Below are 12,154 nucleotides of genomic sequence, written 5' to 3'. Positions count from 1 at the left end.
GCTTTGGGTGATTCGCATCACAGCTGGGTGCCGAACCACTGCGAGGACTCACTTAAGGAGCCCGCGTAAGACCTGTTGGAGCGAGCTGGTATGCGAGGCCATGGCTCGTTAAGGTCCCCGAAGAAAAATCTTTTACAGTGTCCCTTGTATGTGCCAAGCGACTGGAGCTGCCCTGACGAAATCGCCATAAATATACTGGGCGATGAAACCTGTTGGCACTACATAACGGTATGCATATTAAGCAACCTTTTTAATTGTTGATTTGGGTGCACGTCGAAGGAAGAATAAAGTTTGAACCTATTGTGGGTGCATCCTCTTCAACCTTTTACCTTCACTATTCAGTCGCTCTTGGTATGTGATTTCTTCACCACGTACCGTCACAGTTTTGGTTTATTTTTGGACACTTTCTTTGTTATTTCTTGGAGCGTGATGGCAACCAATGATGATAAGAGTGGGCAGAGCTGATGAGTACCAATCAGCAGGCTCAATTGGTGTTGTGCACGTGAGGTGCCATCGCGTCTCTTTCACATTTTTTCCTTATTTTTTCTATTATTTGTATTAGAAAAAAACACACCCGGTGTATTCTACGCGTGTCTATGCACTTTGAGTTTTGTCAGGGGGATTGCCAGAAGTAAAACTATTTTTAAACTGAAGGTGGCTAGCTTAGCTGGTGACTACCCCAAAAATTTTAAAAAACGGGGAGTATTATATACCTAAAGTAATAGGATTTGAACCGCAGCTAACAAGAAATTATCTTACCTTCGAAGCCCTAGGCCTTTGTTTATAGATATTGATTGAGAGGAGGGCGGCCTAGGTTCTTTTTCCCTCTGTAGCTCCTTATTGTGTCACTGGGGCGATGCCAGAGCAGCCAAGGTGGGGAACTAACCCCTGTGAGCCTACTCTTCTTAGTCGGATCTTGGTCAGGCCACATAAATGATTATCTGTGTGCGTTACAAGAACTACACTGGTTGGCTTCATAGAAGAGGAGTGGGGCGTTATGAGCGCATTGGAAACAGAAGTACAGGCCCTGTCTTATGAACGAAAACGTGACTTGGCTAATGTGGCTGATGGGCATTTGCCGAGGCAAATATTCAAATGTGATATTGTTCAACGGAGAATCACGGATCTTTGGGAACACAGTTGTGTAGCCCGTCAGACATAGATTTATGCAGGGTCACCACATTAACCTTATTGGTCAGTGAGTAAACGCTTCAGGGATCTCCAGGACGGCGTGCAGGTTTTTCGCAGCTAGGAGGCCCCGGGTTCAAGGCCCACCCCCCCAATAAAAAGGGGGGTGCACAAAAAAAAAACAAATAAAACATGGCTCAGTATCCGGTGAGGCTGGAAAAAACTATTCCCCTACTCATAAGCAGGTATGAGCAGTCTTGGGCAATGTGGCTGGTGCTCATGTATCGCACTCAGTTACTTTCATGCAGAGTACGCGCTAGATGAAAGCAGCAGAATACAAACCATGGGGGTTTAAGTGCGACTGGATAGTTTCACAGGTAGATGTTTAGGTACCAACCGGGAGCAGAGGACTCTAGACGTTAGAAGCCCCAACGACACGTGATCGGAAGTTTTCACCGGGTGCTAACGTGAGGGCCACTGCAAAATTATCATCATTCACACACAGGGCTTAGGCCCATATGAATCTACATCCACTAAAAGGGGCCAGCGTCCATAGAGGAGAATGAGCTTAAACACCCATCAAGTGAAGTGCAAAGGGGGACACTAAGTTATTTATATGCCGATATGCTGGGCAGGTATTTGAGAAAGGTGTGCGAGAGATGGAAGATTGTAGAAAAACCAGGTCACAGGATGATAGATTAGAAGAACATACCTAGGTCGAGTCCTTTCCTTGCCTCAGGACCACTGGTTCAAACCCCTGTTCATCATGCAAAAAAAAAAAAAATAATAATAATAATACACCAGGGCAAGGGCACACGAGGGTTGCCCATCCAAGTGCAGGAACAAATCAATAACCTCTACATATACGTGGGCATGTGCCCCCGGCAGCGCAGCCTGGGGGATACTAATCAGGATTGCTGGTTTCTCAGTGACACTTACTGGGGGAGCCTGCCTGGGGCATTGGTGAAGTAGAGTATGTTATTTGATGAATGTATGCTGTATCACGCCTTCACAAGCGGTATCTGACTGTCTCCCAATTTTTTCTTTCATGTATGCCCCATGGCGAGAGGAGACAGTACTGTAAGACACCGAAGAAGGACACAGGTGTGCCAGGGCATATGGGCAAAGATGGAGCAGAGCACATCATTGCGTTTGTGGGAAGAGTGCCGTTGGAGTTGACCAGATGTGGGGGGGAGCCGCAGGAAGACGTAAGCCTCCCTGGCGGCGTGGCGGAAACAACAAGTGTATTGGTATGGGAGCACACCGACAGGGCGGTGTGTAGAAGGAGGGCCACTCACTCTGGGATGCCGCACGGCAGGGTGAGTACGTCTGACAAAATCGGGGTAGCAAACGGAGACGGCGCTCGCAGCCCAGCCCCCGCCAGAAAGTGGGGCACAAAAGAGACTAACAAGGTAGCGAGTTGGGGCCTAACTCCGGGAAAAGGCTACCCCCCACATGCAAAGGGGCGTGGTAAACAACAAAGAACAATCTACGAGCTGTCAGGGTGATTTACGACCCTAGGAGTTGCAAATGAGCAAAAGACAACCCCCGATTTATGGCCAGTCGATGATTTATGATGCTCATGCAGAATGATTTATGACAGCGAAATGATGACAGATTGTGACAGAATGATTTATGACATACCGATGATTGATGACCCATGATTTATGGCTGATGATTTATGATGCTCATGCAGAAGGATTTATGACAATGAAGTTATGATAGTTTGTGACAGAATGATTTATGACATACCGATGATTTATGTCCTATGATTTATGGCTGCTGATTTATGGTGTCAGGCAGAGTGATTTATGGCAACAAAATAAGGACCAATTGTGGCAGAATGATTTATGACACACAATGATTTATGACCCATGATTTATGATGTCTAGCTGACAATGTGTGACATCCGATTTGTAATAATGTGTGACAATGATTTATGACCCCGGCCCCCAAGGGGGTGTCCATGGGAGTTGTACAAGTGTGACGTATGTAATAAGTAATAAAAACTGCGGCCAACAACGACCACCAAATACGACGCCTGTTGGCTGTGTTTAGTAATGCAGATGCACAAGTATGGTATGGTTCCTGGAATGGGCGCAGTGCGGCCGTTATAGCAAAGGCCGCCCCCGAAGGGGGCTCGAGGGCCGGCTCCATAATGGCCGCCAGAGCCCAACAAGGAACGGAACTGGTTCTCGCCAGCAAGAAGCGCCGCAGAGCGAAACGCCCTGAGGCCCCCGCCCCCTTCCAATAACAATGGGAAAAGAGGAAGGGGGGATATACGACAACACTTCCCCTGGGGCAGCCCACTTGCACATCATGGGAGCTGGGGGAGTGGCACCAACGATTTTCAAATCCCACCCACCCACCCACACCTAGGGAGCAGCAGCGTTGCAGTGCTGACGAAAACAAAAGGAACTACGGGTACAAGGGTTGGATAGGGAGACACACCGACGGACGGTGTGCGGGAGTAGGGCCACTCACTTTGGGAATGCCCACGGCAGGGTGAGTTGGCCGACAAAATGGGGGTAGGTAATGGAGACGGCGCTCGCAGCCCAGCCCCCGCCAGTCGGCAGTGCACAACAGTCTTAACAAGGTAGCGAGTTGGAGCCTGACTCTGGTTGGAAGCTGCCCCCACGCAACGAGAGCGCACAGAGAGTGCAAATCCAACGGCGGAAACAACAAGTATATTGCTTTGGTATGGGAGCACACCGACAGGGCGGTGTGTAGAAGGAGGGCCACTCACTCTGGGATGCCGCACGGCAGGGTGAGTACGCCTGACAAAATCGGGGTAGCAAACGGAGACGGCGCTCACAGCCCAGCCCCCGCCAGAAGGTGGGGCACAAAAGAGACTAACAAGGTAGCGAGTTGGGGCCTAACTCCGGGGAAAGGCTACCCCCCACATGCAAAGGGGCGTGGTAAACAACAAAGAACAATCTACGAGCTGTCAGGGTGATTTACGACCCTAGGAGTTGCAAATGAGCAAAAGACAAACCAGTGATTTATGGCCCGCCGATGATTTATGGCGGATGATTTATGATGCTCATGCAGAATGATTTATGACAGCGGAATGATGACAGATTGTGACAGAATGATTTATGACATACCGATGATTTATGACCCATGATTTATGGCTGATGATTTATGATGCTCATGCAGAAGGATTTATGACAACAAAATAGGGTCCAATTGTGGCAGAATGCTTTATGACACACAATGATTTATTACCCATGATTTATGATGTCTTGCTGACAATGTGTGACATCCAATTTGTAATAATGTGTGACAATGATTCATGACCCCGGCCCCCAAGGGGGTGTCCAGGGGAGTTGTACAAGTGTGACGTATGTAAAAAGTAATAAAAACTGCGGCCAACAACGACCACCAAATACGACGACTGTTGGCTGTGTTTAGTAATGCAGATGCACAAGTATGGTACGATTCCTGGAATGGGTGCAGTGCGGCCGTTATCTTTCTTCCCCTTGTCACTCTCTCTGCTCCTGTCTCTCAGTCTCTCTGCCTTTTTCACTTTATTTGCATCTCTCTTTCCTTATCCCCTCTTCCTCCCTATCTCTCTCACCCTTTTCCCCATAACTCCCTCTCCATTGTTTTTCTTCAGTCTCTAGCTATACCAATATCCAGCACAGTGTGTGCAGTGAGTGCACGCGAACCGATGCACAGTGCATTTTTTCTCATGATTCAGCATGTCCATGTCTGAAACTTAAACCCTGCATTAATTGACTGATTAAGTCTGAGTCATACTGTGAATATGAGTAGGTTTACCTGCCAAATGCAAAACCTATTGAGACATTAAGAGCTGAAATAAAAGGAGAGCCAGACGCTATAAAAGAAAGACGAGAGGCTGTGACGTGGGAGTGTGTGTTCTAATGCACCATTGATTGCATGCTCTGAAGTAAAAGGCCACTACTGTGCAGGTCTCGTCAGCGTCATTGTGCCTACCTAATTAATTCATTGAGGCCCTGGTACATCTGAACCACTCAGAGCTTCTAAATATAGACTGCAATGGCAGGGGGCGGGTAGGATAACAGGGGTGCCCACCTCACACGAGTCCAGTCAGGACAGTGCGGCCGGTGTTGGTTTCAGACTACTTGTAGCTCAGCCAGTCTCACAAAAGTCTCAGGTACTCCCAGCTCCGTGTGCCTGGGATGCACTCTGCAGAGAGGCTTCAGTGAAAGGCAGTCAGCAAACTACTTCCGTTATACATCAGTACCTCGCACAGGGAGATGGATGAGTGCAGCTGCTGAGATGCACTGTAGAGACCTATATCTCCACTGCTAGCAGGCAGCCAGCAGAATACAGTGGTAAGCTGAACTATGAAAGCACAGCTCCTCTGGGGATAAAAGGAGAGGGGTGAGCAGTTCTTAGTTTATAAAAACTAGATAAGTATAGGTACCCCATGTTTTTACCTAGGACACAATTCTTCCTAATGTCGGATGGTAGAAATTGGGTCTCTTGATGGCAGAGGTTTGCACCTTGTCACACACACACACACACACACACACGCACGCACACACACACACGCACACACGCACGCACGCACGCACGCACACACACACACACACACACACACTCTCTCTCTCTCTCTCTCTCTCTCTCTCTCTCTCTCTCTCTCTCTCTCTCTAACACAATCAAAACACCACAAAGATACTCCACCAAACAGGTTTAGAATAATAGAGAATACTTTTATGAGTAAAACAAGACCTATATGACAAAAATCCAATAAGTAGAACCAGAGTTATATATTTTTAAAGAATAAATCAAAAAGTAGTGCTTAGAGTCAAATACCACTTAGGGGTTTAACCTCTGCTTACCACCAGGTTAGACTACATCCTTCCTCTCAAGACCTCACAGCCTTCTTAACACCCTTTGGCACCTTTAGGTTTCTAAAAATGCCCTTTGGACTATTTTCGGCTGCTTTGGAGGTCTGAAAGGTGTAAAGGTGTATCAAGACGATGTGCACATTTTTGGGGTTGATTTAGATCAACATGATATGAGGCTGAGGTCTGTGTTGAAGAAGTTACAAGATGCTGGGCTCACTCTTCGGGCTGTCAAATGCAAATTTAATGTCAAGAAGATAGAATACCTTGGGCACTTTGTATCAGCGGAAGGTATTAAACCAAAGGCGGCACTTGTAAATTCCATTCTCAATTTACGTTCACCTTCTAGCAAGGGTAAGCTTGTCAAATTTTTGGGTATGGCTGAATTTTACCACAAATTTGTTCCTAATTTTGCAGGCAAGACCTTGACCCTAATGTCTTTATTGAAGAAATGGAGTGAATTTGTGTGGTCCAAACATTGAGAAGAGGAATTTATTAGTATCAAGAAATATCTCAACAATGCACCGTGCCTGAGTAGCTTTGACCCTGCAAAGATGTCTTATCTCATGACTGATGCCAGCTCCACTGGTCTAGGGGTCGTTTTGTTGCAAAAGACTGATGGTAAAGAAAACAACAGTCTTGTTCATCTTCAGGCCTTTGAGAGGTGCTGAATGTAATTATTCGGTTGTCGAAAAAGAGACACTGGGTGTGTTCTGGGCCATACGCAAGTTGAAAAAATGTCTGTGTGGGAAAAGGTTTAAAATTCTATCTCACCACAAACCACTTAAAGAGGTCTTCTCTAAGAAGGGCATAGATTTTGTTTCCCACTGCATACGCAAATGGGTGGTGGCCCTGCAAGAATTTGATTTTGATTTATCGTACTTACTTGGTTCTAACAATGTTCTCGCAGACTGTCTTTCTAGGCTTGGGTGTGCAACTGATGACACTGTTGATGATGTTGAGTGGTTTGGAGGAGAGTACTTAGAAGAGGAAGTGAATGTGTGTTTGATCAGTGAGGGTGTTATTTCAGAAAGCGAATGGAGGGAACATCTTGTGGGTGATGTAATAATAATAATAATAATAATAACAACGTTATTCGATTTGATACACAAATCATAAAAGCATATAAATAACAATTAATAGAAGAATCACAGAAATACACTTGACTAAAATACAAAATCATTACTAAAAATAAATGACCTACTATGTATCACCAATGAAATAAAACTCATTAATATACTCCATCCCCCTTGTTGTTCTTAACTTTAGAGCGGCTTTTAAAAAATGTACCACCCAATAAAGAGTAAAGACATCAAACGACAATTTTAAAAACAACAGAGCTACCCGTGCCTGTCTAAATCTAGCTTTTCTTAGCAGGCCTTTTAAAAACAATTTCCTGGGGAAGGCATATTACGGGCAGAGTAAAACTAAGTGAAGGGTGTCCTGCGGAGACTTACTGTCGCAGCCGCAGGGCCCCCTCTCTTCTGGATTTTTAATGAAACCTGCCGGTACTGTTAATAGGTGATGAATATAATTTAGTCTGAAGCGGTAGACCAAAAAACGATAATGGGCACTTGTCACTAGTGTTAAGAAGGGTTCTATGCCCTGTGTTGTTTTAACTAGGATGTGATCTCTCACCGAGCGTTTCCCCAGTTCAACAGTTTCGCGCTGCGCCGTTGCAAACGTTCGATACAGTGTTTTGATATCACTTATGTCTTTTGACTTTATTGTCTCCTTTTTGTCAAATAGGTTTGGGCGACCTAGGTTAACAAAAGAATCCCTAACATATTTCAGCCATAGAATTTTTCACGCATGCTCCAGGGAGAGACAGTCATGCACTACCATCCTTCTCAAAGGCACCTCGTCATTAGTCCAAATCTTCAGCCAACATACTAGGGGCTTCACTCCTGCACTGTCTGATACGTACCTCACCCCCAACTCCTCGTGTGCACAGTATGCTGGGGTACTATGTGGAACTTTCAACATACGTCTTAGATATTTATTCTCTTCCCTTTGCAAGTTGGTAGGTTTAACAAATCCCCTCACCTCGCTACCGTAGAGGACTTTAGAACAGCAGATGGAATTATACAATTTTAAAATCACGCCTGGCAGGATGTTGTTACTTAACCCCGGCTTATTTGGGTCAGAAAAACAGAGGTTAAGTGGGTGATGTAGCTTTGCAAAAGGTCATCGCCATGGTGAAAGGTGTTTGGTGTGAGAAGAAGGACTGTGATGATGTGCTCAGAGGTTTTCGGCATGTCAAGGAGGATTTGGCTGTGGTGGAAGAGCTACTTATGCAAGGTAGTAGGCCCTCCACTTGATTTGAGAGTAAAATTAGTGAGGAATGCTCATGCCTCACACATGGGCATTGCCAAGACCAAGTAGAGGATCAGAGAGGTGTACTGGTGGCCTGCCATGGATGTTTTCGTTAAAAGACTTGTTCAGGAGTGTGCCGAGTGTGAAAATTGTGACAAGATGCTCAAGTGTAGGACACAACCCATGGTCATTAGCGACCAGGCTGCCGCTCCCTGGTCTGACATAGCCATAGACATTTTGGGGCCAGTGAAATTAAGATCTCAAGTTTGTTATGTCATTGTGTGTATGGACTTGTTTTCACGGTGGCCTGAGATAAAGGTTGTGAATTCTGTGGAGTCTGGTGTTGTGGTTGGGGTCTTAGATGAACTCTTTGAACGTGAAGGCTTCCCACAAACTCTCTTGTCTGATAATGGAGTTCAATTCACTTCACGAATCATGGAAGATTTTCTGGCCTCAAGGGGGATTGGGCACAAGAGGTCTGCCCTGTATCATCCACAAAGTAATGGTGTTGTGGAAAGGTTCATCAAGGTTCTTAAGGAGGCTATGCAACAGGCCAGATCCTGTGGTGATTGCTGGGAGGTAGCTGTGAGAAGGAAGGTTAGGAAGTATCAGTTAACTCCCCATTCTTCTACTGGCATAGCCCCTTTTCGGTTGTTTAAGGGTAGAATGGCGAACGTTGAGGTGGCTCCCTCTTGGGTATCTGCCAAGAGAGCATTGGTTGATGACAAGGTGGGTAGCACGGATAGTTGGAAAGAAAGAGAGAGATCTAAGATGGATGAAAGGAAAGTCCGGTACGATGAAAGAAAGGCTGTGAAGAGCACGGTAATTAATGTTGGTGAGTGGGTCAAAATCAAATCGCCAAGGAAAACCAGTGGAGCTTCCAAATTCAGTCAGCCACTTCAGGTTATCAAGGTGTTTAAGAATGCCATAAAGACAAGTGATCACAGGATTTGGAATCTGGGGAGAGTGGCAAAATATCGCACTTTTCCACCTTTGGGTCCCACCACTTGTACCTACTTCCTCGCAGTTGGCGGAACATGAACCTGAGGCTCCTGGAAGGGGTTCCAGACCACTATGCTTAAAGCGTGTTCCCCTTCACTTACAAGATTTTGTTTATTAAGTTATCTTGATGCATTTTGTTTTGTGTAGGATATGTTTGGTTTCTTTCAGGTCTTCGATGCCCCTCTTGTTTGTCCTGATTTATGAAGTTTAATCTGCTGTTTGTTAGTGAAGGGGGAGGTGATGTGATGTGCTCAACCTTCTTGTCAGCCACAGCCTCCATGTTCTGGAATGTGGTGAAGGTTGCTTAGTGCTGTTTGAACTTACAAGTTCAGTTACCCTTGGCTTGCAGCTGGATGGGGTCTCTATGTTTCTACGCTCTTGAATAAAGTCTCCTCTATTCAACTATCTACGGCCAGATTCATCCTTGCGAGAGACGTACTTTCACAGATAAGAGTATTATGAATTATATTTGTGTATTGTCTCTGCTATTATTCACTACTTCTTAGACACGCCACATATGGCGGCTTTAACTAAGTACCGTACTTACAAATGTAAGCCAGATTTGTTTATAATTTTCTCCACACCCATGTAGAATGTTTGTGATACAATTCACACAGCAACTAACAAATAACATTAGGGTTTACTTACTGTTTCGCTTTTTACGGCTTTTTCACATTTATTTTTACGAACACAGTGCCTGTTACACTAGTTTTCATGTGTTGTTTTTACCATATTGAGGCACAACGTGCACGACAACCCTAATGATACCGAACAAGAAGTTTCAAGTATTAGCCATTATCATGGTTAATTATTCGTAGCAGAATGCATTTACTTTACCTGTACCTTTTTGTAAACACCATATGACAGACACTGGAATATTACAGTATTTTCAAGGCTGGAGACCCTCATGCTATGCATTGTATTTAATGGATATTTTGATAGCTAAAAATACAATCTACTCTTTCTACACTTTATATTGTACTTACTAATTAGATACGCTCCTATTCGAACAATATACTCTAAAATATATATTTTTCTAAATTCTAGACACAAGAACACGGCTTCTCATAATATTGCATGCTATAGCATCTAAGAGTAGAATGGGGCTATAGTATCAAGGAACGGCGATAACATTATCGCCGCTTTAGCGGCATAAAACTGCTGCGAAAGCGGCGATAATGGGCTTGATAATATGCCCTTGAGAATTCCCATTGAAGCCCATGCTCACACCAGAACCTGGGCTTCTATGGGAATTCACAAGGGCATATTATCAAGCCCATTATCGCCGCTTTAGCGGCAGTTTCCTGCCGCTAAAGCGGCGATAATGTTATCGCCGTTCCTTGATAATATGGCCCTTCCTTTTTTCCATGTTTGGTTTGCATGTCTGTGATGGTATTATATGTTTTGAGTTTCAAAGTTTCTTTTATATGAAATAACCATGACACTGTTTTTGGATCTCATTTGCCTGCGAATACTTGCTGGTTAAAACTGTTGGAGGTAATTTAGTTATAGATCTATACACTTATAAAGCATTCATATATTATTTTGATCCGGATGAAAATAATTTGCTACCTACCGTGACGGAACACATGTTAGTTGGATTTATTCAAATTAAAGGAATAAATAAACAGAAGGACTAACCAAATACTACTGTGATATGGGTTTCTTCAGAGTGCTGGCAACCAGTTTATCACCAATGCAGTATATGTTTGATAACAGCCATGTCTCTTTCTTCCGCCACCCTAGATGTCCTGTCTCTTTACCTTACTCTTGCAAATTCTTTTTCATCTCTGCTTTCTCCTTTTGGTACTGTTTTCCAGAGTCTTTTTCTTCCTCCTTCTTTTTCCCTTTGCTGTCTCCCCCCACCTTCTCTGGTTGAAAGTCTGATGATTTAAAGTCACAGTCCCAAAAATCATTGCCGTGGCCCACCACCTATAACCTGGGGCGCAACTAGATCCGAACTTTGAGGGGGCTAAGACTTCCAGCTAGGGCTGGCCCTAGCGCTGGTCGCGCATGGTGCAACAGTCTTTTTTGGCGCCCCTCCCCCATTTCCTCCTTCTCCATGAATTCCCTCATTACCACTCGCCAAAAATGCACCTCATCTCTGTATAGCCCCTTTCTGGTAAATATTTCATTTTTTTATAGGGCTACTCTTAGTTTGCTCACACTCAGTTCAGTCATCTGCATGGTACACGTTCTTTGTAGCAGGCACATTAACCCTCTGCACTGTGTGGGTGACAGGAGTGCCAATGTGAGTGCATGGTGTGCGATGCAACAGAGTGAGAGTAGGGTAAGAGGAGTGATTGCAGGGTGAGTGAGGTGACCATATGAATTTGGGTACAGATGTAAGTGCAGAGTGGGACGAATGAATGTATGGTTAGTGATGGGCTTGTTTGAGTGAGATTGCAGCGTGAGCAGTGATGGGGACAGGTGACTAAAGTGTCACATGAGTGCACGTTGAGTAGTGTGCTTGTGTAACTGCAGGGTGGGGTACAGGGTGAACAGTGCAAGTGCGTTGTGAGTGCAGAGTTATCACTGTGAGTGCAGAGTGAGTGGAGTGCTCATGTGTGGTGGAAGAACTGTGTGAGTTCATGGCGAGTGGCATGAGTGCAGTGTGGTCACTGTGAGTGCAGGGTGAATGGTGTGAGTGCATGGTGATCAGTGCGAGTGCATTGTGATCGCAGGGTGAGCGTGAAAGTGAAGGGCGAGAATAAGGAGTGAGTTGTCTGGATGCAGGGAGCATTCCCAGACACTTGAAGTAACTCAACATGTTCTTGAGGGCTGGCGTATAGTTGCAGATATAAGTTAAACTATTGCTATTATGGCATTATTCAGGGTCAGGGCCAGATTGGCCATAGCGGCCACTGGGC

Source organism: Triturus cristatus, chromosome 7, assembly GCF_964204655.1.
Source record: "Triturus cristatus chromosome 7, aTriCri1.1, whole genome shotgun sequence".
Classification (NCBI taxonomy): domain Eukaryota; kingdom Metazoa; phylum Chordata; class Amphibia; order Caudata; family Salamandridae; genus Triturus; species Triturus cristatus.
This window is presented reverse-complemented; position numbering follows the sequence as displayed.